A 27567-nucleotide genomic window follows, 5' to 3' on the forward strand; every position below is an offset into this window, starting at 1 on the left:
TTAAGTGTAAAAGTGAAAATTTTTAGAAGGTATGCTTGTCGTATATCAAATGAAAGGTCTTAAAGAGTACATTACAAAAACATCACTTTTGCAGGAAAGACCTTTCAATTGTTTTTCAAACAATTGAGATACTAGTTTTTTTTTTTTTTTTTTCTTTTTTTTCTTCCAACATTTTTTTGGGAATGCCCTCCCCCCGTTTCTGTTGAAGTTATCAAGACCAAATATGGACCATCGATAGACCTCATCATGAAGTATCACCACATGACCCTGTTAAAGATTTCATCATCCCCTGTAGAAGTTATCTCCCTTTTATTGGATTTTTTCGACATGGCCCTCCCTCGTTGTTTTTAAAGATATCATGATTTTATTTGTACTAAAGGTAGATCTCATCATGATGTATTACCATATGAGGCTGCTTAGGATTTCATCAACTCCTTTGAGAGTTGCATCCCCTTGAAGCAATTTCTTTTATTTGCATTTTTCTTAAAAAGTATAAGAGATAGAATCGAATTGAAAATTGCAGCATCTACAAGAACAAATGGCAATGTTAATAAACATAAACAATTAGTATGTTATTAACCCTTATACGGAGTTATTTCCCTTGAAATATTTTACTCAATTTTATATAAATTGTATTTCGAGAACCGGAAGTCGTAGAGACTTGGGACCTTCACCAATAATCTTTATTTCATGTGACCTTTAACTTCCACCCAAGGGCAAAGGTCACTGAGTGCAAAAAAAATTTACACTGCAATTTCAAGCTTACATATTAAGAAAACGATAAGAGTTTCCTGCATACATACTGTGTATAAAATGTTCCTCTCGACGAGCTCTACATTTTATTTATTAGGCTCAAAACTGTCCGACCGTCTGTTCACAAGTTACGACGAGATAATTCTTAAAAGTACAGTACTGTGTGTATATCTTTTAAAAGGTAACAGATATCAACCTACTATAAATTGTAAAAATGATCAGTAATTTAAAACCTTCAATTTGAGGTCAATGTCAGGTCATGATGAAATTTTACCTTGACCTTCAAAGTGTACTATGACCTTGACCTCGTGATATTTGAAAGGTCAAGTAGTCCTGAGTTGAATGGTGGTAGTCTTATGTCTCTACGACTTCCGGTTCTCAAGTTTGGTATTGCATCATATATTTGATGATTCCTTGTGACCTTGATGAAATTTGGAATTGTCCCAAATTTTTATACAATGTTGCCCATCAACTGCAGATCATTTATCATTTAACAGATTTGAGATATCTATTGTTGTTTTAGAGATAATGCAGTTTGAAATTTTGCGAGCGGAGGCATGTATTTCTGAATTAACAACAGGTAACCACCTGAAATTTTCAGAAAGTGAAGAGTTTAACATGGTTATATGTTTGACTTATTACCAAAAACAATACAACGAAAAAAAAACCCAAAAAATCAATTTGAAATTTTCATGTTTTGCATTCACTTTGTGAGTTTCATAAGTTCTATTTATACAATTGATATTGCATCATTTTTGGCACTTTGCCAAATGGGGTCATTTGATATATCAAATTGAAGGTCTTAATAAGCTCTACTCAAAAATGAAAATTATAAACCCCTTTTTCATTCCAGTGGGAAGGGTAGGGTCATTTAGTGCAAAAAAATCAAACTTCTCAGATGGTTAGGTTGTCGCATATCAAATGAAAGTCGATGAAGCGTACATTTCAAATATCAAATTGACGTCCCCAAAAAATGAGTTAGGTGGGGTCATTGAGTGCAAAAAATAAAATTTTCTTTTAAGGTAAGGTTGTTGTATATCAAATGAAAGGTCGTAACGTGTACATTTCAAATATCAGATTCCTGTCCTCAAAAAATGAGTTGGATGGGGTTATTAAGTGCTAAAATCAAACTTTCTAGAACATGGCGTTGTCGCATATCAGATGAAAGATCATCAAGTCTACATTACATATATCATACATCCGATCTCGAAAATTAAGGCGGATGGGGTCATTAGGTGTAAAATGCGAAAAGTTTCAGAAGGTATGCTTGTCGTATATCAAATGAAAGGTCGTACAAAGTACATTACGAAAACATCACTTTAACAGGAAAGACCTTTCAATTGTTTTACAAACAATTGAGATACTAGTTTTTCTAATGTTTTTTTTTTTTTTCTTTTTTTTCTTCCAACATTTTTTTGACCTGCCCTCCCCTCGTTTCTATTAGAGTTATCAAGACCAAATATGGACCATCGATAGACCTCATCATGAAATATTACCAGATGAGGCTGTTAAGGATTTCATCATCCACTTTAGAAGTTATCTCTCTTTTTTTGTATTTTTTCAACATGGCCCCCCTTCGTTGTTTTTTAAGATATCATGACCATATTTGTACAATAGGTAGATCTCATCATTATCTATTACCATATGAGGCTGCGTAGGATTTCATCATCCCCTTTGAGAGTTATATCCCCTTGAAGCAATTTCTTTTATTTGCATTTTTCTTAAAAAGTATTAGAGATAGAATCGAATTGAAAATGGCAGCATGTACAAGAACAGATGGCAATGTTAATAAACATAAACAATTAGTTTGTTATTAACCCTTATAAGGAGTTATTTCCCTTGAAAAATTATACACAATTTTTGAAAAATTCTATTTCGAGAACCGGAAATCGTAGAGACTTGGGACCTTCACCAATAATCTTTAATTTATGTGACCTTTAATTTGCACCCAAGGTCAAAGGTCACTGAGTGCAAAAAAAATTTACGCTGCAATTTCAACCTTACATATTAAGAAAACGATAAGAGTTTGCTGCATACATCCTGTGTATAAAATGTTCCTCTCGGCTAGATCTACATTTTATACATTAAGCTCAAAACTGTCCGACCGTCTGTTCAAAAGTTACGACGAGATAATTCTTAAAAGTATAGTACTGTGTGTATATCTTTTTAAAGGCAACAGATATCAACCTACTATAAATTGCAAAAATGATCAGTATTGTAAGACCTTCAAATTAAGGTCAATGTCAGGTCATGATGAAATTTTACCTTGACCTTCAAAGTGTACTATGACCTTGACCTTGTGATATTTGAAAGGTCAAGTGGTCTTGAGTTGAATGGTGGTAGTCCTATGTCTCTACGACTTCCGGTTCTCAAGTTTGGTATTGCATCATATATTTGATGATTCATTGTGACCTTGATGAACTTTGGAATTGTCCCAAATTTTTTCTACAATGTTTTCCTTTAACTGCAGATCATTTATCATTTAACAGATTTGAGATATCTATTGTAGTTTTAGAAATAATCAAGTTTATAATTTTGCGAGCGGAGGCATGTATTTCTGAATCAACAACAGCTTTCCACCTGAAATTTTCAGAAATTGAAGAGTTTAACATGGTTATATGTTTGACTAATTACCAAAAACTTTCAAAGAAAAACTCAAAAAAAAAAATCAATTTGAAATTTTCATCTTTTACTTTGACTTTGTAAGTTTCATAAGTTCTATTTATATAATTGATATTGCATCATTTTTGGCTCTTTGCCAAATGCGGTCATTATGTATATCAAATTGAACGTCTAAATGACCTCTACTCAAAAATGAAAATTTCAAACCCCTTTTTCATCCCAGAGGGAAGGGTGGGGTCATTTAGTGCAAAAAATTCAAACTTCTTAGATGGTCAGGTTGTCGCATATCAAATGAAAGCCAATAAAGCGTACATTTCAAATATCAAATTGACGTCCCCAAAAAATGGATTGGGTGGGGTCATTGAGTGCAAAACATTAATTTTCTTTTCAGATAAGGTTGTTGTATATCATTAAGGTCTTTCCACTCCGTTAGGAAAGACCTTATTGTTTTTCTAATGTTTTTTTTTTTTCTTTTTTTTTTTTTTTTTCTTTTTCTTTTTTTTTTTTTTTTTTTTTTTTTTTTTTTTTCTTCCAACATTTTTTTGGGAATGCCCTCCCCCAGTTTCTGTTAAAGTTATCAAGACCAAATATGGACCATCGATAGACATCATCATGAAGTATTACCACATGACCCTGTTAAGGATTTCATCATCCCCTGTAGAAGTTATCCCCCTTTTATTGGATTTTTTCAACATGGCCCCCCTTCGTTGTTTTTAAAGATATCATGACCTTATTTTGACAATAGGTTGATCTCATCATGATGTACTACCATATGAGGCTGCATAGGATTTCATCATCCCCTATGCGAGTAATATCCCCTTAAAGCGATTTCTTTCCTTTGCATTTTTCTCAAAAAGTATTAGGGATAGAATCGATTTGAAAACGGCAACATATACAGGAACAGATGGCAATGTTAATGAACATATAAAATAATTTTGTTATTGACCCTTATAAGGAGTTAATTCTCTTAAAAAAATATACACAATTTTTGAAAAATTGTATTTCGAGAACCGTAAGTCGTAGAGACTTGGGACCTACACCAATAATCTTAAGTTCATGTGACCTTCAATTTGCACCCAAGGTCAAAGGTCACAGAGTGCAAAAAAAATTTACGCTGCAATTTCAAGCTTGCATATTAAGAAAACGATAAGAGTTTGCTGTATACACACTGTGCATAAAATGTTTCTCTCGACGAGCTCTACATTTTATACATTAAGCTCAAAAATGTCCGACCGTCTGTTCAAAAGTTACATTAACATAATTCTTAAAACTATAGTAACATATGTATATCTTTTGAAAGGTAACAGATATCAACCTACTATATACTGCAAAGATGATCAGTAATTCAAGGCCTTCAATTTGAGGTCAATGTCAGGTCATGATGAAATTTAACCTTGACCTTCAGAGTGTACTATGACCTTGACCTTGTGACATTTGAAAGGTCAAGTGGTCTTGAGTTGAATGGTGGTAGTCCCATGTCTCTACGACTTCCGGTTCTCAAGTTTGATATTGCATCATATATTTGATAATTCATTGTGACCTTGATGAACTTTGGAATTGTCCAATTTTTTTCTAAAATGTTGTCCTTTTACTGTAGATCATTTTTCTTTTAACAAATTTGAGATACCTGTTGTCGTTTAAGAGATAATGCACTTTGAAATTTTGCGAGCGGAGGCATGTATTTCTGAATCAACAACAGGTAACCACCTGAAATTATAAGAAATTGAAGAGTTTAACATGGTTATGTGTTTGACATAATACCAAAAACATTCAATGAAAAAAAAAACCAAAAAATCAATTTGAAATTTTCATGTTTTGCATTGACTTTGTAAGTTTCATAGGTTCTATTTATATAATTGATATTGCATCATTTTTGGCACTTTGCCAAATGGGGTCATTTGATATATCAAATTGACGGTCTTAACGAGCTCTACTCAAAAATGAAAATGTAAAACCCCCTTTTCATCCCAGGGGGAAGGGTGGGGTCATTTAGTGCAAAAAATTAAAACTTCTCAGATGGTTAGGTTGTCGCATATCAAATGAAAGTCCATAAAGCGTACATTTCAAATATCAAATTGACGTCCCCAAAAAATTGGTTGGGTGGGGTCATTGAGTGCAAAAAAAAAATTTTCTTTTAAGGTAAGGTTGTTGTATTTCAAATGAAAGCTCGTAACGTGTACATTTCAAATATCAGATTCCTGTCCTCCAAAAATAAGTTGGATGGGGTTATTAAGTGCAGAAATCAAACTTTCTAGAACATGGCGTTGTTGCATATCAAATGAAAGATAATCAAGTCTAGATTACATATATCATACTTCCGATATCAAAAATGTAGGCGGATGGGGTCATTAAGTGTAAAAAGTGAAAATTTTTAGAAGGTATGCTTGTCGTATATCAAATGAAAGGTCTTAAAGAGTACATTACAAAAACATCACTTTTGCAGGAAAGACCTTTCAATTGTTTTACAAACAATTGAGATACTAGTGTTTTTTTTTTTTTTTCTTTTTTTTTTTTTTTTTTTTTTTTTTTCTTTTTTTTCTTCCAACATTTTTTTGACCTGCCCTCCCCTCGTTTCTATTAAAGTTAACAAGACCAAATATGGACCATCGATAGACCTCATCATGAAGTATTACCAGATGACCCTGTTAAGGATTTCGTCATCCACTTTAGAAGTTATCTCCCTTTTATTGGTTTTTTTCAACAAAGCCCCCCCTCGTTGTTTTTCAAGGTATCATGACCTTATTTGTACTATAGGTAGATCCCATCATGATGTATTACCATATGAGGCTGCGTAGGATTTCATCATCCCCTTTGAGAGTTATATCCCCTTGAAGTAATTTCTTTTATTTGCATTTATCTTAAAAAGTATTAGAGATAGAATCAAATTGAAAATTGCAGCATCTACAAGAACAGATGGCAATATTAATAAACATAAACATTTAGTTTGTTATTAACCCTTATAAGGAGTTATTTCCCTTTAAAAATTATACACAATTTTTGAAAAATTCTATTTCGAGAACCGGAAGTCGTATAGACTTGAGACCTTCACCAATAATCTTAAATTCATGTGACCTTTACTTTGCACCCAAGGTCAAAGGTCACTGAGTGCAAAAAAAATTTACGCTGCAATTTCAAGCTTACATATTAAGAAAACGATAAGAGTTTGCTGCATACATACTGTGTATAAAATGTTCCTCTCGACGAGCTCTACATTTTATACATTAAGCTTAAAAATGTCCGACCGTCTGTTCAAAAGTTACATTAACATAATTCTTAAAACTTTAGTAACATGTGCATATCTTTTTAAAGGTAACAGATATCAACCTTCTATAAACTGGAAAGATGATCAGTAATTCAAGACCTTCAATTTGAGGTCAATGTCAGGTCATGATGAAATTAAACCTTGACCTTCAGAGTGTACTATGACCTTGACCTTGTGACATTTGAAAGGTCAAGTGGTCTTGAGTTGAATGGTGGTAGTCCCATGTCTTTACGACTTCCGGTTCTCAAGTTTGATATTGCATCATATATTTGATAATTCATTGTGACCTTGATGAACTTTGGAATTGTCCAAATTTTTTTTTTAAATGTTGTCCCTTCACTGCAGATCATTTTTCTTTTAACATATTTTAGATATCTGTTGTCGTTTTAGAGATAATGCAGTTTGAAATTTTGCGAGCGGAGGCATGTATTTCTGAATCAAGAACAGTTTACCACCTGGAATTTTCAGAAATTGAAGAGTTTAACATGGTTTTATGTTCGACCAAATACCAAAAACATTCACTGAAAAAAAACCCCAAAAAATCACTTTGAAATTTTCATGTTTTGCATTGACTTTGTAAGTTTCATAATTTCTATTTATACAATTGATATTGCATAATTTTTGGCACTTTGCCAAATGGGGTCATTATGTATATCAAATTGAACGTGTGAATGAGCTCTACTCAAAAATGAAAATTTCAAACCCCTTTTTCATCCCAGTGGCATGGGTGGGGTCATTGAGTGCAGAAAATAAATTGTCTTCTAAGGTAAGGTTGTTGTATATCAAATGAAAGGTCATAATGTGTTGATTTCAAATATCAAATTCCTGTCCTCCAAAAATGTGGTTGATGGGGTTATTAAGTGCAAAAATCAAACTTTCTAGAACATGGCGTTGTCGCATATCATATGAAAGATCATCAAGTCTACATTACATATATCATACTTCCGATATCAAAAATGTAGCCGGATGGGGTCATTCAGTGTAAAAAGTGAAAATATTCAGAAGGTATGCTTGTCGTATATCAAATGAAAGGTCTTAGAGAGTACATTACAAAAACATCACTTTTAGAGGAAAGACCTTTCAATTGTTTTACAAACAATTGAGATACTAGTCTTTTTCTTTTTTTTTTTTTTTTTTCTTTTTTTTCTTCCAACATTTTTTTGGGAATGCCCTCCCCCCGTTTCTGTTAAAGTTATCAAGACCAAATATGGACCATCGATAGACATCATCATGAAGTATTACCACATGACCCTGTTAAGGATTTCATCATCCCCTGTAGAAGTTATCCCCCTTTTATTAGATTTTTTCAACATGGCCCCCCTTCGTTGTTTTTGAAGATATCATGACCTTATTTTGACAATAGGTTGATCTCATTATGATGTACTACCATATGAGGCTGCATAGGATTTCATCATCCCCTATGCGAGTTAAATCCCCTTGAAGCAATTTCTTTCCTTTGCATTTTTCTCAAAAAGTATTAGGGATAGAATCGATTTGAAAACGGCAACATATACAGAATCTGATGGTAATGTTAATGAACATATAAAATAATTTTGTTATTGACCCTTATCAGGAGTTATTTCTCTTAAAAAAATATACCCAATTTTTGAAAAATTGTATTTCGAGAACCGTAAGTCGTAGAGACTTGGGACCTACACCAATAATCTTAAGTTCATGTGACCTTCAATTTGCACCCAAGGTCAAAGGTCACAGAGTGCAAAAAAAAATGTACGTTGCAATTTCAAGCTTGCATATTAAGAAAACGATAAGAGTTTGCTGCATACATACTGTGTATAAAATGTTCCTCTCGACGAGCTCTACATTTTATACAGTAAGCTCAAAAATGTCCGACCGTCTGTTCAAAAGTTACATTAACATAATTCTTAAAACTATAGTAACATATGTATATCTTTTAAAAGGTAACAGATATCAACCTACTATAAACTGCAAAGATGATCAGTAATTCAAGGCCTTCAATTTGAGGTCAATGTCAGGTCATGATGAAATTTAACCTTGACCTTCAGAGTGTGCTATGACCTTGACATTGTGACATTTGAAAGGTCAAGTGGTCCTGATTTGAATAGTGGTAGTCTTATGTCTCTACGACTTCCGGTTCTGAAGTTTGATATTGCATCATATATTTGATAATTCATTGTGACCTTGTTGAACTATGGAATTGTCCCAAATTTTTTTATACAATGTTGCCTTCCAACGGCAGATCATTTATCATTTAACAGATTTGAGATATCTGTTGTCGTTTAAGAGATAATGCAGTTTAAAATTTTTCGAGCGGAGGCACGTAATTCTGAATCAACAACAGTTTACCACCTGAAATTTTCAAAAATTAAAGAATTCAACATGGTTATATGTTTGACTAAATACCAAAAACATTCAATGAAAAAAAAAACCAAAAATTCAATTTGAAATTTTCATGTTTTGCATTTACTTTGTAAGTTTCATAAGTTCTATTTATATAATTGATATTGCATCATTTTTGGCACTTTGCCAAATGGGGTCATTTGATATATCAAATTGAAGGTCTTAACGAGCTCTACTCAAAAATGAAAATGTTAAACCCCCTTTTCATCCCAGGGGGAAGGGTGGGGTCATTAAGTGCAAAAAATTCAAACTTCTCAGATGGTTAGGTTGTCGCATATCAAATGAAAGTCCATAAAGAGTACATTTCAAATATCAAATTGACGTCCCCAAAAATGGGTTGGGTGGGGTCATTGAGTGTAAAAAATAAAATTTTCTTTTAAGGTAAGGTTGTTGTATTTCAAATGAAAGGTCGTAACGTGTACATTTCAAATATCAGATTCTTGTCCTCAAAAAATTAGTTGGATGGGTTATTAAGTGCAAAAATAAAACTTTCTAGAACATGACGTTGTCGCATATCAAATGAAAGATAATCAAGTCTAGATTACATATATCATACTTCCGATATCAAAAATGTAGGCGGATGGGGTCATTAAGTGTAAAAAGTGAAAATTTTCAGAAGGTATGCTTGTCGTATATCAAATGAAAGGTCTTAAAGAGTACATTACAAAAACATCACTTTTACAGGAAAGACCTTTCAATTGTTTTACAAACAATTGAGATACTAGTTCTAATGTTTTTAAGGTCTTTCCATTCCGTTAGGAAAGACCTTATTGTTTTTCTAATGTTTTTTCTTTTTTTTTTTTTTTTCTTTTTTTTCTTCCAACATTTTTTTGACATGCCCTCCCGCCGTTTCTGTTGAAGTTATCAAGACCAAATATGGACCATCGATAGACCTCATCATGAAGTATAACCAGATGACCCTGTTAAGGATTTCATCATCCCCTTTAGAAGTTATCTCCCTTTTATTGGGTTTTTTCAACATGGCCCTTCGTCGTTGTTTTTAAAGATATCATGACTTTATGTGAACAATAGGTAGATCTCATTATGATGTATTACCCTATGAGGCTGCGTAGGATTTCATCATCCCCTTTGAGAGTAATATCCCCTTGAAGCAATTTCTTTTATTTGCATTTTTCTTAAAAAGTATTACAGATAGAATCAATTTGAAAATGACAGCATGTACAAGAACAGATGGCAATGTTAATAAACATAAACAATTATTTTGTTATCAACCCTTATAAGGAGTTATTTCTCTTGAAAAATTATACACATTTTTTGAAAATTTCTTCTTCGAGAACCGGAAGTCGTAAAGACTTTGGACCTTCACCAATAATCTTTAATTCATGTGACCTTTAACTTACATCCAAGGTCAAAGGTCAATGAGTGCAAAATAAAATTACGCTGCAATTTCAAGCTTACATATTAACAAAACGATAAGAGTTTGCTGCATACATACTGCGTATAAAATGTTCTTCTCGACGAGCTCTACATTTTATACATTAAGCTCAAAAATGTCCGACCGTCTGTTCACAAGTTACAACGAGATAATTCTTAAAAGTATAGTATTGTGTGTATATCTTTTTAAAGGTAACAGATATCAACCTAATATAAATTGGAAAAATGATCAGTATTTTAAGACCTTCAATTTGAGGTCAATGTCAGGTCATGATGAAATTTTACCTTGACCTTCAAAGTGTTTTATGACCTTGACCTTGTGACATTTGAAAGGGCAAGTGATCTTGAGTTGAATGGTGGTAGTCCCATGTCTCTGCAACTTCCGGTTCTCAAGTTTGGTATTGCATCATATATTTGATGATTCATTGTGACCTTGATGAACTTTGGAATTGTCCCAAATTTTTTTACAATTTTGCCCTTCTACTGCAGATCATTTATCATTTATCAGATTTGAAATATCTGTTGTCGTTTTAGAGATAATGCAGTTTGAAATTTTGCGAGCGGCAGCATGTATTTCTAAATCAACAACACGTAACCACCTGAAATTTTCAGAAAATGAAGAGTTTAACATGATTATATGTTTGACAAAATATCAAAAACATTCAATGAAAAAAAAAACAAAAAAAATCAATTTGAAATTTTCATGTTTTGCATTGACTTTGTAAGTTTCATAAGTTCTATTTATACAATTGATATTGTATCATTTTTGGGACTTTGCCAAATGAGTTGGATGGGGTTATTAAGTGCAAAAATCAAACTTTCTAGAACATGGCGTTGTCGCATATCAAATGAAAGATCATCAAGTCTAGATTACATATATCATACTTCCGACCTCGAAAATCAAGGCGGATGGGGTCATTAAGTGTAAAAAGCGAAAAATTTCAGAAGGTATGCTTGTCGTATATCAAATGAAAGGTCGTACAAAGTACATTACGAAAACATCACTTTAACAGGAAAGACCTTTCAATTGTTTTACAAACAATTGAGATACTAGTTTTTCTAATTAAGGTCTTTCCACTCCGTTAGGAAAGACCTTATTGTTTTTCTAATGTTTTTTTAAGGTCTTTCCACTCCGTTAGGAAAGACCTTATTGTTTTTCTAATGTTTTTTTTTTTTCTTTTTTTTTTTTTTTTTCTTTTTCTTTTTTTTTTTTTTTTTTTTTTTCTTTTTTTTCTTCCAACATTTTTTTGGGAATGCCCTCCCCCCGTTTCTGTTCAAGTTATCAAGACCAAATATGGACCATCGATAGACATCATCATGAAGTATTACCACATGACCCTGTTTAGGATTTCATCATCCCCTGTAGAAGTTATCCCCCTTTTATTGGATTTTTTCAACATGGCCCCCCTTCGTTGTTTTTGAAGATATCATGACCTTATTTTGACAATAGGTTGATCTCATCATGATGTACTTCCATATGTGACTGCATAGGATTTCATCATCCCCTATGCGAGTTATATCCCCTTGAAGCGATTTCTTTCCTTTGCATTTTTCTCAAAAAGTATTAGAGATAGAATCGATTTGAAAACGGCAACATATACAGGAACTGATGGCAATGTTAATGAACATATAAAATAATTTTGTTATTGACCCTTATAAGGAGTTATTTCTCTTAAAAAAATATACACAATTTTTGAAAAATTGTATTTCGAGAACCCTAAGTCGTAGAGACTTGGGACCTACACCAATAATCTTAAGTTCATGTGACCTTCAATTTGCATCCAAGGTCAAAGGTCACAGAGTGCAAAAAAACTTTACGCTGCAATTTCAAGCTTGCATATTAAGAAAACCATAAGAGTTTGCTGCATACATACTGTGTATAAAATGTTCCTCTCGACGAGCTCTACATTTTATACATTAAGCTCAAAAATGTCCGACTGTTTGTTCAAAAGTTACATTAACATAATTCTTAAAACTATAGTAACATATGTATATCTTTTAAAAGGTAACATATATCAACCTACTATAAACTGCAAAGATGATCACTAATTCAAGGCCTTCAATTTGAGGTCAATGTCAGGTCATGATGAAATTAAACTTGACCTTCAGAGTGTACTATGACCTTGACCTTGTGACATTTGAAAGGTCAAGTGGTCTTGAGTTGAATGGTGGTAGTCCCATGTCTCTACGACTTACGGTTCTCAAGTTTGATATTGCATCATATATTTGATAATTCATTGTGACCTTGATGAACTTTGGAAATGTCCAATTTTTATTCTAAAATGTTGTCCTTTTACTGTAGATCATTTTTCTTTTAACAAATTTGAGATACCTGTTGTCGTTTAAGAGATAATGCACTTTGAAATTTTGCGAGCGGAGGCATGTATTTCTGAATCAACAACAGGTAACCACCTGAAATTATAAGAAATTGAAGAGTTTAACATGGTTATATGTTTGACCAAATACCAAAAACATTCAATGAAAAAAAAAACCTAAAAATCAATTTGAAATTTTCATGTTTTGCATTGACTTTGTAAGTTTCATAAGTTCTATTTATATAATTGATATTGCATCATTTATGGCACTTTGCCAAATGGGGTCATTTGATATATCAAATTGAAGGTCTTAACGAGCTCTACTCAAAAATGAAAATGTAAAACCCCCTTTTCATCCCAGGGGGAAGGGTGGGGTCATTTAGTGCAAAAAATTAAAACTTCTCAGATGGTTAGGTTGTCGCATATCAAATGAAAGTCCATAAAGCGTACATTTCAAATATCAAATTGACGTCCCCAAAAAATGGGTTGGTTGGGGTCATTGAATGCAAAAAAATAAATTTTCTTTTAAGATAAGGTTGTTGTATATCAAATGAAAGGTCTTACCGTGTACATTTCAAATATCAGATTCCCGTCCTCAAAACATTAGTTGGATGGGGTTATTAAGTGCAAAAATCAAACTTTCTAGAACATGGCGTTGTCGCATATCAAATGAAAGATAATCAAGTCTAGATTACATATATCATACTTCCGATATCAAAAATGTAGGCGGATGGGGTCATTAAGTGTAAAAAGTGAAAATTTTCAGAAAGTATGCTTGTCGTATATCAAATGAAAGCTCTTAAAGAGTACATTACAAAAACATCACTTTTGCAGGAAAGACCTTTCAATTGTTTTACAAACAATTGAGATACTAGTAATATAAATGTTTTTTTTTAATTATTTTTCCTCTGTGAAATATCATGGAAGTACTACTTGTATATAAACATAATTATTAGTAGTTAAGGTCTTTCCACTCCGTTAGGAAAGACCTTATTGTTTTTCTAATGTTTTTTTTTCTTTTTCTTTTTCTTTTTCTTTTTTTTTTTTCTTTTTTTTCTTCCAACATTTTTTTAACATGCCCTACCCCCGTTTCTGTTGAAGTTATCAAGACCAAATATGGACCATCGATAGACCTCATCATGAAGTATAACCAGATGACCCTGTTAAGGATTTCATCAACCCCTTTAGAAGTTATCTCCCTTTTATTGGTTTTTTCGACATGGCCCCCCCCTCGTTGTTTTTTAAGATAACATGTCTTTATGTGGGCAATAGGTAGATCTCATTATGATGTATTACCATATGAGGCTGAATAGAATTTTATCATCCCTTTTGAGAGTTATATCCCTTTAAAGCAATTTCTTTTATTTGCATTTTTTTTCAAAAGTGTTGGAGATAGAATCGATTTGAAAATGGCAGCATGTACAAGAACAGATGGCAATGTTAATAAACATAAACAATTATTTTGATATTAACCTTTATAAGGAGTTATTCCCCTTTAAAAATTATACAAAATTTAAAAAAAATTCTATTTCGAGAACTGGAAGTCGTAGAAACTTGGGACCTTCACCAATAATCTTTAATTCATGTGACCTTTAATTTGCATCGAAGGTCAAAGGTCACCGAGTGCGAAAAAAAATTACGCTGCAATTTCAAGCTTGCATATTAAGAAAACGATAGGAGTTTGCTGCATACATACTGTGTATAAAATGTTCCTCTCGACAAGCTCAACATTTTATACATTAAGCTCAAACATGTCCGACCGTCTGTTCAAAAGTTACATCAAGATAATTCTTAAAAGTATAGTATTGTGTGAATATATTTTAAATGGTAACATATAACAACCTACTATAAACTGCAAATATGATCAGTAATTCATGACCTTCAATTTGAGGTCAATGGCAGGTCATGATGAAATTTTACCTTGACCTTCAATGTGTACTATGACCTTGACCTTGTAACATTTGAAAGGTCAAGTGGTCCTGAGTTGAATGGTGGTAGTCCCATGTCTCTACGACTTCCGGTTCTCAAGTTTGGTATTGCATCATATATTTGATGATTCATTGTGACCTTGATGAACATTGGAATTGTCCTACATTTTTTTCTACAATGTTGTACTTCAACTGCAGATCATTTATCATTTAACAGATTTGAGATATCTGTTGTCGTTTTAGAGATAATGCAGTTTAAAATTTTGCGAGCGGAGGCATGTATTTCTGATTCAACAACAGCTTTCCACCTGAAATTTTCAGAAATTAAAGACTTAAACATGGTCATATGTTTGACTAATTACCAGAAACTTTCAATGAAAAAATCAAAAAAAAAATCAATTTGAAATTTTCATCTTTTACATTGACTTTGTAAGTTTCATATGTTCTATTTATATAATTGATATTGCATCATTTTTGGCACTTTGCCAAATGCGGTCATTATTTATATCAAATTGAAGGTCTTAATGAGCTCTACTCAAAAATGAAAATTTCAAACCCCTTTTTCATCCCAGTGGGAAGGGTGGGGTCATTTAGTGCAAAAAATTCAAACTTCTCAGATGGTTAGGTTGTCGCATATCAAATGAAAGTCCATAAAGCGTACATTTCAAATATCAAATTGACGTCCCCAAAAAATGGGTTGGGTGGGGTCATTGAGTGCAGAAAATAAATTGTCTTCTAAGGTAAGGTTGTTGTATATCAAATGAAAGGTCATAATGTGTACATTCCAAATATCAAATTCCTGTCCTCCAAAAATGAGTTGGATGGGGTTATTAAGTGCAAAAATCAAACTTTCTAGAACATGGCGTTGTCGCATATCATATGAAAGATCATCAAGTCTACATTACATATATCATAATTCCGATATCAAAAATGTAGGCGGATGGGGTCATTAAGTGTAAAAAGTGAAAATTTTCAGAAGGTATGCTTGTCGTATATCAAATGAAAGGTCTTAAAGAGTACATTACAAAAACATCACTTTTACAGGAAAGACCTTTCAATTGTTTTACAAACAATTGAGATACTAGTTCTTTTTCTTTTTCTTTTTAAGGTCTTTCCACTCCGTTAGGAAAGACCTTATTGTTTTTCTAATGTTTTTGTTTTTTCTTTTTTTTTTTTTTTTTTCTTTTTCTTTTTTTTTTTTTTTTTTTTTTTCTTTTTTTTCTTCCAACATTTTTTTGGGAATGCCCTCCCCCCGTTTCTGTTGAAGTTATCAAGACCAAATATGGACCATCGATAGACCTCATCTTGAAGTATTACCACATGACCCTGTTAAGGATTTCATCATCCCCTGTAGAAGTAATCTCCCTTTTATTGGATTTTTTCGACATGGCCCCCTCTCGTTGTTTTTAAAGATATCATGACCTTATTTGGACAATAGGTAGATCTCATCATGATGTACTACCATATGAGGCTGCATAGGATTTCATTATCCCCTATGCGAGTTATATCCCCTTGAAGCAATTTCTTTCCTTTGCATTTTTCTCAAAAAGTATTAGGGATAGAATCGATTTGAAAACAGCAACATGTACACGAACAGATGGCAATGTTAATGAACATATAAAATAATTTTGTTATTGACCCTTATAAGGAGTTATTTCTCTTGAAAAAATATACACAATTTTTGAAAAATTGTATTTCGAGAACCGGAAGTCGTAGAGACTTGGGACCTACACCAATAATCTTAAGTTCATGTGACATTCAATTTGCATCCAAGGTCAAAGGTCACCGAGTGCAAAAAAAAATTACGCTGCAATTTCAAGCTTGCATATTAAGAAAACGATAAGAGTTTGCTGCATACATACTGTGTATAAAATGTTCCTCTCGACGAGCTCTACATTTTATACATTAAGCTCAAAAATGTCCGACCGTCTGTTCAAAAGTTACATTAACATAATTCTTAAAACTATAGTAACATATGTATATCTTTTTAAAGGTAACAGATATCAACCTACTATAAACTGGAAAGATGATCAGTAATTCAAGACCTTCAATTTGAGGTCAATTTCAGGTCATGATGAAATTTAATCTTGACCTTCAGAGTGTACCATGACCTTGACCTTGTGACATTTGAAAGGTCAAGTGGTCCTGAGTTGAATGGTGGTAATCCCATGTCTCTACGACTTCCGGTTCTCAAGTTTGATATTGCATCATATATTTGATAATTCATTGTGACCTTGATGAACTTTGGAATTGTCCAGATTTTTTTTTAAAATGTTGTCCTTTTACTGCAGAGCATTTTTCTTTTAACAGATTTGAGATATCTGTTGTCATTTAAGAGATAATGCAGTTTGAAATTTTGCGAGCGGAGGCATGTATTTCTGATTTAACAACAGTTTACCACCTGAAATTTTCAGAAATTAAAGAGTTCATCATGGTTATATGTTTGATTAAATACCAAAAACATTCAATGAAAAAAAAACCCATAAAATCAATTTGAAATTTTATGTTTTGCATTTACTTTGTAAGTTTCATAATTTCTATTTATACAATTGATATTGCATCATTTTTGGCACTTTGCCAAATGGGGTCATTTGATATATCAAATTGAAGGTCTTAACGAGCTCTACTCAAAAATGAAAATGTTAAACCCCTTTTTATCCCAGGGGGAAGGGTGGGGTCATTTAGTGCAAAAAATTCAAACTTCTCAGATGGTCAGGTTGTCGCATATCAAATGAAAGTCCATAAAGCGTACATTTCAAATATCAAATTGACGTCCCCAAAAAATGGGTTGGGTGGGGTCATTGAGTGCAAAAAATAAAATTTTCTTTTAAGGTAAGGTTGTTGTATTTCAAATGAAAGGTCGTAACGTGTACATTTCAAATATCAGATTCCTGTCCTCAAAAAATGAGTTTGATGGGGTTATTAAGTGCAAAAATCAAACTTTCTAGAACATGGCGTTGTCGCATATCAAATGAAAGATCATCAAGTCTACATTACATATATCATACTTCCGATCTCGAAAATTAAGGCGGATGGGGTCATTTAGTGTAAAAAGCGAAAAGTTTCAGAAGGTATGCTTGTCGTATATCAAATGAAAGGTCGTACAAAATACATTACGAAAACATCACTTTAACAGGAAAGACCTTTCAATTGTTTTACAAACAATTGAGATACTAGTTAAGGTCTTTCCACTCCGTTAGGAAAGACCTTATTGTTTTTCTAATGTTTTTTTTTTTTCTTTTTTTTTTTTTTTTTCTTTTTCTTTTTTTTTTTTTTTTTTTTTTTCTTTTTTTTCTTCCAACATTTTTTTGGGAATGCCCTCCCCCCGTTTCTGTTGAAGTTATCAAGACCAAATATGGACCATCGATAGACCTCATCTTGAAGTATTACCACATGACCCTGTTAAGGATTTCATCATCCCCTGTAGAAGTAATCTCCCTTTTATTGGATTTTTTCGACATGGCCCCCTCTCGTTGTTTTTAAAGATATCATGACCTTATTTGGACAATAGGTAGATCTCATCATGATGTACTACCATATGAGGCTGCATAGGATTTCATTATCCCCTATGCGAGTTATATCCCCTTGAAGCAATTTCTTTCCTTTGCATTTTTCTCAAAAAGTATTAGGGATAGAATCGATTTGAAAACAGCAACATGTACACGAACAGATGGCAATGTTAATGAACATATAAAATAATTTTGTTATTGACCCTTATAAGGAGTTATTTCTCTTGAAAAAATATACACAATTTTTGAAAAATTGTATTTCGAGAACCGGAAGTCGTAGAGACTTGGGACCTACACCAATAATCTTAAGTTCATGTGACCTTCAATTTGCATCCAAGGTCAAAGGTCACCGAGTGCAAAAAAAAATTACGCTGCAATTTCAAGCTTGCATATTAAGAAAACGATAAGAGGTTGCTGCATACATACTGTGTATAAAATGTTCCTCTCGACGAGCTCTACATTTTATACATTAAGCTCAAAAATGTCCGACCGTCTGTTCAAAAGTTACATTAACATAATTCTTAAAACTATAGTAACATATGTATATCTTTTTAAAGGTAACAGATATCAACCTTCTATAAACTGGAAAGATGATCAGTAATTCAAGACCTTCAATTTGAGGTCAATTTCAGGTCATGATGAAATTTAATCTTGACCTTCAGAGTGTACCATGACCTTGACCTTGTGACATTTGAAAGGTCAAGTGGTCTTGAGTTGAATGGTGGTAATCCCATGTCTCTACGACTTCCGGTTCTCAAGTTTGATATTGCATCATATATTTGATAATTCATTGTGACCTTGATGAACTTTGGAATTGTCCAGATTTTTTTTTAAAATGTTGTCCTTTTACTGCAGAGCATTTTTCTTTTAACAGATTTGAGATATCTGTTGTCATTTAAGAGATAATGCAGTTTGAAATTTTGCGAGCGGAGGCATGTATTTCTGATTTAACAACAGTTTACCACCTGAAATTTTCAGAAATTTAAGAGTTCATCATGGTTATATGTTTGATTAAATACCAAAAACATTCAATGAAAAAAAAACCCATAAAATCAATTTGAAATTTTATGTTTTGCATTTACTTTGTAAGTTTCATAATTTCTATTTATACAATTGATATTGCATCATTTTTGGCTCTTTGCCAAATGGGGTCATTTGATATATCAAATTGAAGGTCTTAACGAGCTCTACTCAAAAATGAAAATGTTAAACCCCTTTTTATCCCAGGGGGAAGGGTGGGGTCATTTAGTGCAAAAAATTCAAACTTCTCAGATGGTCAGGTTGTCGCATATCAAATGAAAGTCCATAAAGCGTACATTTCAAATATCAAATTGACGTCCCCAAAAAATGGGTTGGGTGGGGTCATTGAGTGCAAAAAATAAAATTTTCTTTTAAGGTAAGGTTGTTGTATTTCAAATGAAAGGTCGTAACGTGTACATTTCAAATATCAGATTCCTGTCCTCAAAAAATGAGTTTGATGGGGTTATTAAGTGCAAAAATCAAACTTTCTAGAACATGGCGTTGTCGCATATCAAATGAAAGATCATCAAGTCTACATTACATATATCATACTTCCGATCTCGAAAATTAAGGCGGATGGGGTCATTTAGTGTAAAAAGCGAAAAGTTTCAGAAGGTATGCTTGTCGTATATCAAATGAAAGGTCGTACAAAATACATTACGAAAACATCACTTTAACAGGAAAGACCTTTCAATTGTTTTACAAACAATTGAGATACTAGTTCTTTTTTTTTTTTTTTTTTTTTTTTCTTTTTTTTCTTCCAACATTTTTTTGGGAATGCCCTCCCCCCGTTTCTGTTAAAGTTATCAAGACCAAATTTGAACCACCGATAGACCTCATCATGAAGTATTACCAGATGACCCTGTTTAGGATTTCATCATCTCCTTTTGAAGTTATCTCCCTTTTATTGGGTTTTTTCAACATGGTCCTCCCTCGTTGTTTTTAAAGATATCATGATTTTATTTGTACTATAGGTAGATCTCATCATGATGTATTACCATATGAGGCTGCGTAGGATTTCATCAACTCCTTTGAGAGTTGCATCCCCTTGAAGCAATTTCTTTAATTTTATTTTTTCTTAAAAAGTATAAGAGATAGAATCGAATTGAAAATAGCAGCATCTACAAGAACAAATGGCAATGTTAATAAACATAAACAATTAGTATGTTATCAATCCTTATACGGAGTGATTTCCCTTGAAAAAATTTACTCAATTTAAAAAAAATTGTATTTCGAGAACCGGAAGTCGTAGAGACTTGGGACCTTCACCAATAATCTTTATTTCATGTGACCTTTAACTTCCACCCAAGGTCAAAGGTCACTGAGTGCAAACAAAATTTACACTGCAATTTCAAGCTTACATATTAGGAAAACGATAAGAGTTTGCTGCATACATACTGTGTATAAAATGTTCCTCTCAACGAGCTCTACATTTTATACTTAAAGCTCAAAAATGTCCGACCGTCTGTTCACAAGTTACGACGAGATAATTCTTAAAAGTATAGTATTGTGTGTATATCTTTTTAAAGGTAACAGAAATCAACCTACTATAAATTGCAAAAATGATCAGTATTTTAAAACCTTCAATTTGAGGTCAATGTCAGGTCATGATGAAATTTAACCTTGACCTTCAGAGTGTGCTATGACCTTGACATTGTGGCATTTGAAAGGTCAAGTGGTCCTGAGTTGAATAGTGGTAGTCTTATGTCTCTACGACTTCCGGTTCTGAAGTTTAATATTGCATCATATATTTGATAATTCATTGTGACCTTGATGAACTATGGAATTGTCCCAAATTTTTTTATACAATGTTGCCTTCCAACGGCAGATCATTTATCATTTAACAGATTTGAGATATCTGTTGTCGTTTAAGAGATAATGCAGTTTAAAATTTTTCGAGCGGAGGCATGTATTTCTGAATCAATAACAGTTTACCACCTGAAATTTTCCGAAATTAAAGAATTCAACATGGTTATATGTTTGACTAAATACCAAAAATATTCAATGAAAAAAAACCCCCAAAAAATCAATTTGAAATTTTCATGTTTTGCATTTACTTTGTAAGTTTCATAAGTTCTATTTATATAATTGATATTGCATCATTTTTGGCACTTTGCCAAATGGGGTCATTTGATATATCAAATTGAAGGTCTTAACGAGCTCTACTCAAAAATGAAAATGTTAAACCCCCTTTTCATCCCAGGGGGAAGGGTGGGGTCATTTAGTGCAAAAAATTCAAACTTCTCAGATGGTTAGGTTGTTGCATATCAAATTAAAGTCCATAAAGCGTACATTTCAAATATCAAATTGACGTTCCCAAAAATGGGTTGGGTGGGGTCATTGAGTGCAAAAAATAAAATTTTCTTTTAAGGTAAGGTTGTTGTATTTCAAATGAAAGGTCGTAACGTGTACATTTCAAATATCAGATTCTTGTCCTCAAAAAATTAGTTGGATGGGGTTATTAAGTGCAAAAATAAAACTTTCTAGAACATAACGTTGTCGCATATCAAATGAAAGATAATCAAGTCTAGATTACATATATCATACTTCCGATATCAAAACTGTAGGCGGATGGGGTCATTAAGTGTAAAAAGTGAAAATTTTCAAAAGGTATGCTTGTCGTATATCAAATGAAAGGTCTTAAAGAGTACATTACAAAAACATCACTTTTGCAGGAAAGACCTTTCAATTGTTTTACAAACAATTGAGATACTAGTTCTTTTTTTTTTTTTTCTTTTTTTTCTTCCAACATTTTTTTAACATGCCCTACCCCCGTTTCTGTTGAAGTTATCAAGACCAAATATGGACCATCGATAGACCTCATCATGAAGTATAACCAGATGATCCTGTTAAGGATTTCATCAACCCCTTTAGAAGTTATCTCCCTTTTATTGGTTTTTTTCGACATGGCCCCCCCCCTCGTTGTTTTTTAAGATAACATGTCTTTATGTGGGCAATAGGTAGATCTCATCATGATGTATTACCATATGAGGCTGCGTAGAATTTCATCATCCCTTTTGAGAGTTATATCCCTTTGAAGCAATTTCTTTTATTTGCATTTTTTTTCAAAAGTGTTGGAGATAGAATCGATTTGAAAATGGCAGCATGTACAAGAACAGATGGCAATGTTAATAAACATAAACAATTATTTTGATATTAACCTTTATAAGGAGTTATTCCCCTTTAAAAATTATACAAAATTTTAAAAAAAATCTATTTCGAGAACCGGAAGTCGTAGAAACTTGGGACCTTCACCAATTATCTTTAATTCATGTGACCTTTAATTTGCACCCAAGGTCAAAGGTCACCGAGTGCGAAAAAAAATTACGCTGCAATTTCAAGCTTGCATATTAAGAAAACGATAGGAGTTTGCTGCATACATACTGGGTATAAAATGTTCCTCTCGACAAGCTCTACATTTTATACATTAAGCTCAAACATGTCCGACCGTCTGTTCAAAAGTTACATCAAGATAATTCTTAAAAGTATAGTATTGTGTGAATATATTTTAAATGGTAACATATAACAACCTACTATAAACTGCAAATATGATCAGTAATTCATGACCTTCAATTTGAGGTCAATGCCAGGTCATGATGAAATTTTACCTTGACCTTCAATGTGTACTATGACCTTGACCTTGTGACATTTAAAAGGTCAAGTGGTCCTGAGTTGAATGGTGGTAGTCCCATGTCTCTACGACTTCCGGTTCTCAAGTTTGATATTGCATCATATATTTGATGATTCATTATGACCTTGATGAACTTCGGAATTGTCCCAAATTTTTTTCTGTAATGTTGTCCTTTTACTGTAGATCATTTTACTTTTAACATATTTGAGATAACTGTTGTTGTTTTAGAGATCATGCAGTTTGAAATTTTGCGAGCGGAGGCATGTATTTCTGAATCAACAACAGGTAACCACCTGATATTTTCAGAAATTGAAGAGTTTAACTTGGTTATATGTTTGACAAAATACCAAAATCATTCAATGAAAAAAAACCCCAAAAAATCAATTTGAAGTTTTCATGTTTTGCATTTACTTTGTAAGTTTCATAAGTTCTATTTATATAATTGATATTGCATCATTTTTGGCACTTTGCCAAATGGGGTCATTTGATATATCAAATTGAAGGTCTTAACGAGCTCTACTCAAAAATGAAAATGTTAAACCCCTTTTTCATCCTAGGGGGAAGGGTGGGGTCATTTAGTGCAAAAATTTCAAACTTCTCAGATGGTTAGGTTGTCGCATATCAAATGAAAGTCCATAAAGCGTACATTTCAAATATCAAATTGACGTCCCCAAAAAATGGGTTGGGTGGGGTCATTGAGTGCAAAAAATAAAATTTTCTTTTAAGGCAAGTTTGTTGTATTTCAAATGAAAGGTCGTAACATGTACATTTCAAATATCAGATTCCTGTCCTCAAAAAATGAGTTGGATGGGGTTATTTAGTGCAAAAATCAAACTTTCTAGAACATGGCGTTGTCGCATATCAAATGAAAGATCATCAAGTCTAGATTACATATATCATACTTCCGATCTCGAAAATTAAGGCGGATGGGGTCATTAAGTGTAAAAAGCGAAAAGTTTCAGAAGGTATGCTTGTCGTATATCAAATGAAAGGTCGTACAAAGTACATTACGAAAACATCACTTTAACAGGAAAGACCTTTCAATTGTTTTACAAACAATTGAGATACTAGTTTTTTCTTTTTTTTTTTTTTTTTTTTTTTTTTCTTTTTTTTCTTCCAACATTTTTTTGGGAATACCCTCCCCCCGTTTCTGTTAAAGTTATCAAGACCAAATATAGACCATCGATAGACCTCATCATGAAGTATTACCACATGACCCTGTTAAGGATTTCAACATCCCCTGTAGAAGTTATCTCCCTTTTATTGGATTTTTTCTACATTGCCTCCTTTCGTTGTTTTTAAAGATATTATGACCTTATGTGGACAATAGGTAGATCTCATCATGATGTACTACCCTATGAGGCTGCGTAGGATTTCATCATCCCCTATGCGAGTTATATCCCCTTGAAGTAATTTCTTTCCTTTGCATTTTTCTCAAAAAGTATTAGGGATAGAATCGATTTGAAAACAGCAACATGTACAGGAACAGATGGCAATGTTAATGATCATATAAAATAATGTTGTTATTGACCCTTATAAGGAGTTATTTCTCTTGAAAAAATATACACAATTTTTGAAAAATTGTATTTCGAGAACCGGAAGTTGTAGAGACTTGGGACCTACACCAATAATCTTAAGTTCATGTGACCTTCAATTTGCACCTAAGGTCAAAGGTCAACGAGTGCAAAAAAAATTTACGCTGCAATTTCAAGCTTACATATTAAGAAAACGATAAGAGTTTGCTGCATACATACTGTGTATAAAATGTTCCTCTCGACGAGCTCTTTATTTTATACATTAAGCTCAAAAATGTCAGACCGTCTGTTCAAAAGTTACGACGAGATAATTCTTTAAAGTATAGTTTTGTGTGTATATCTTTTAAAAGGTAACAGATATCAACCTACTATGAACTGCAAAAATGATCAGTATTTTAAGACCTTCAATTTGAGGTCAATGTCAGGTCATGATGAAATTTAGCCTTGACCTTCAGAGTGTCCTATGACCTTGACCTTGTGGCATTAGAAAAGTCAAGTGGTCCTGAGTTGAATGGTGGTAGTCCCATGTCTCTACGAAATCCGGTTCTTAAGTTTGATATTGCATCATATATTTGAAAATTCATCGTGACCTTGATGAACTTCGGAATTGTCCCAATTTTTTTTCTAAAATGTTGTCCTTTCATTGCAAATCATCTTTCTTTAAACAGATTGGAGATATCTGTTGTTGTTTAAGAGATAATGCACTTTGAAATTTTGCGAGCGGAGGCATGTATTTCTGAATCAACAACAGCTTACCACCTGAAATTTTCAGAAATTAAAGAGTTTAACACGGTTATATGTTTGACCAAATACCAAAAACATTCAATGAAAAAAAAACCCAAAAAATCAATTTGAAATTTTCATGTTTTGCATTTACTTTGTAAGTTTCATAATTTCTATTTATACAATTGATATTGCATCATTTTTGGCACTTTGCCAAATGGGGTCATTTGATATATCAAATTGAGGGTCTTAACAAGCTCTACTCTAAAATGAAAATGTTAAACCCCTTTTACATCCCAGGGGGAAGGGTGGGGTTATTTAGTGCAAAAAATTCAAACTTCCCAGATGGTTAGGTTGTCGCATATCAAATGAAAGTCCATAAAGCGTACATTTCAAATATCAAATTGACGTCCCCAAAAAATGGGTTGGGTGGGGTCATTGAGTGCAAAACATAAAATTTTTTTTTCAGATAAGGTTGTTGTATTTCAAATGAAAGGTTGTGACGTGTACATTTTAAGTATCAAATTCCTGTTCTCTAGAAATGAGTTGGTGGGGTTATTAAGTGCAAAAATCAAACTTTCAAGAACATGGCGTTGTCGCATATCAAATGAAAGATCATCAAGTCTACATTACATATATCATACTTCCGAGCTCGAAAATTAAGGCAGATGGAGTCATTAAGTGTAAAAAGCGAAAAGTTTCAGAAGGTATGCTTGTCATATATCAAATGAAAGGTCTTACAAAGTACATTACGAAAACATCTCTTTAACAGGAAAGACCTTTCAATTGTTTTACAAACAATTGAGATACTAGTGTTTTTTCTTTTTTTTCTTCCAACATTTTTTTTGACATGCCCTCCCGCCGTTTCTGTTGTAGTTACCAAGACCAAATATGAACCATCGATAGACCTCATCATGAAGTATTACCAGATGACCCTGTTAAGGATTTCATCATCCCTTTTAGAAGTTATTTCCCTTTTATTGGTTTTTTTCGACATAGCCCCTCGTCGTTGTTTTTTCAGATATCATGACTTTATGTTAACAATAGGTAGATCTTATCATGATGTATTACCATATGAAGCTGCGTAAGATTTCATCATCCCCTTTGAGAGTTATATCCCCTTAAAGGAATTTCTTTTATTTGCATTTTTCTTAAAGAGTATTACAGATAGAATCAATTTGAAAATGGCAGCGTATACAAGAACAGATGGCAATGTTAATAAACATAAACAATTATTTTGTTATTAACCCTTATAAGGAGTTATTTCTCTTGAAAAATTATACACAATTTTTGAAAAATTGTTCTTCGAGAACCGGAAGTAGTAGAGACTTGGGACATTCACCAATAATCTTTAATTCATGTGACCTTTAACTTGCACCGAAGGTCAAAGGTCACTGAGTGCAAAAAAAAATTACGCTGCAATTTCAAGCTTACATATTAAGAAAACGATAAGAGTTTGCTTCATACATACTGTGTATAAAATGTTCCTCTCGACGAGCTCTACATTTTATTCATTAAGCTCAAAACTGTCCGACCGTCTGTTCACAAGTTACGACGAGATAATTCTTAAAAGTATAGTACTGTGTGTATATCTTTTTAAAGGTAACAGATATCAACCTACTATAAATTGCAAAAATGATCAGTATTTCAAAACCTTCAATTTGAGGTCAATGTCAGGTCATGATGAAATGTAACCTTGACCTTCAGAGTGTGCTATGACCTTGACATTATGACATTTGAAAGGTCAAGTGGTCGCAAGTTGAATAGTGGTAGTCTTATGTCTCTACGACTTCCGGTTCTGAAGTTTGATATTGCATCATATATTTGATAATTCATTGTGACCTTGATGAACTATGAAATTGTCTAAATTTTTTTATACAATGTTGCCCTTTAGCTGCAAATCATTTATCATTTAGCAGATTTGAGATATCTGTTGTCGTTTAAGAGATAATGCAGTTTACAAATTTTCGAGCGGAGGCATGTATTTCTGAGTCATCAACAGTTTACCACCTGAAATTTTCAGAAATTAAAGAATTTAACATGATTGTATTTTTGACTAATTAATAGAAACATTCAATGAAAAAAAAAACCAAAAAAATCAATTTGAAATTTTCATGTTTTGCATTTACTTTGTAAGTTTCATAAGTTCTATTTATATAATTGATATTGCATCATTTTTGGCACTTTGCCAAATGGGGTCATTTGATATATCAAATTGAAGGTCTTAACGAGCTCTAATCAAAAATGAAAATTTTAAACCCCCTTTTCATCCCAGGGAGAAGGGTTGGGTCATTTAGTGCAAAAAATTCAAACTTCTCAGATGGTTAGGTTGTCGCATATCAAATGAAAGTCCATAAGGCGTACATTTCAAATATCAAACTGACGTCCCCAAAAAATGGGTTGGGTGGGGTCATTGAGTGCAAAACATAAATTTTCTTTTAAGATAAGGTTGTTGTATATCAAATGAAAGGTCATAACGTGTACATTTCAAATAT

General features: G+C 32.8%; 2 long non-coding RNA genes across 16 annotated transcripts; one reads left to right on the plus strand and one right to left on the minus strand.

Annotated features, from left to right (window-relative positions):
• Window positions 1–27110, minus strand: LOC127725630 (uncharacterized). 4 transcript variants are annotated; one of them, XR_007993061.1, is made up of 4 exons: window positions 27083–27110; window positions 20019–21121; window positions 17798–18026; window positions 1–101 (listed from the first exon to the last, which is right to left on the minus strand). It is a non-coding gene; the product is annotated as an uncharacterized LOC127725630 (long non-coding RNA). The 4 variants fall into 4 exon arrangements; XR_007993060.1 differs by lacking the exons at window positions 17798–18026; window positions 27083–27110 and adding exons at window positions 2087–2231; window positions 25109–25418; XR_007993059.1 differs by lacking the exons at window positions 17798–18026; window positions 27083–27110 and adding exons at window positions 15706–15953; window positions 25109–25418.
• On the plus strand, window positions 5031–27112 carry LOC127725628 (uncharacterized). 12 transcript variants are annotated; one of them, XR_007993051.1, is made up of 5 exons: window positions 5031–5074; window positions 8958–9282; window positions 17371–18861; window positions 22840–23099; window positions 27075–27112. It is a non-coding gene; the product is annotated as an uncharacterized LOC127725628 (long non-coding RNA). The 12 variants fall into 12 exon arrangements; XR_007993047.1 differs by lacking the exon at window positions 27075–27112 and adding an exon at window positions 15763–15810 and having other exon boundaries at window positions 8958–9757; window positions 17832–18861; window positions 22840–23190; XR_007993056.1 differs by lacking the exon at window positions 27075–27112 and adding an exon at window positions 13034–13140 and having other exon boundaries at window positions 8958–9175; window positions 22840–23190.
• The last annotated feature ends 455 nt before the right edge of the window (window positions 27113–27567 follow it).

This window comes from Mytilus californianus, unplaced genomic scaffold (assembly GCF_021869535.1).
Source record: "Mytilus californianus isolate M0D057914Y unplaced genomic scaffold, xbMytCali1.0.p SCAF_15, whole genome shotgun sequence".
Lineage (NCBI taxonomy): Eukaryota > Metazoa > Mollusca > Bivalvia > Mytilida > Mytilidae > Mytilus > Mytilus californianus.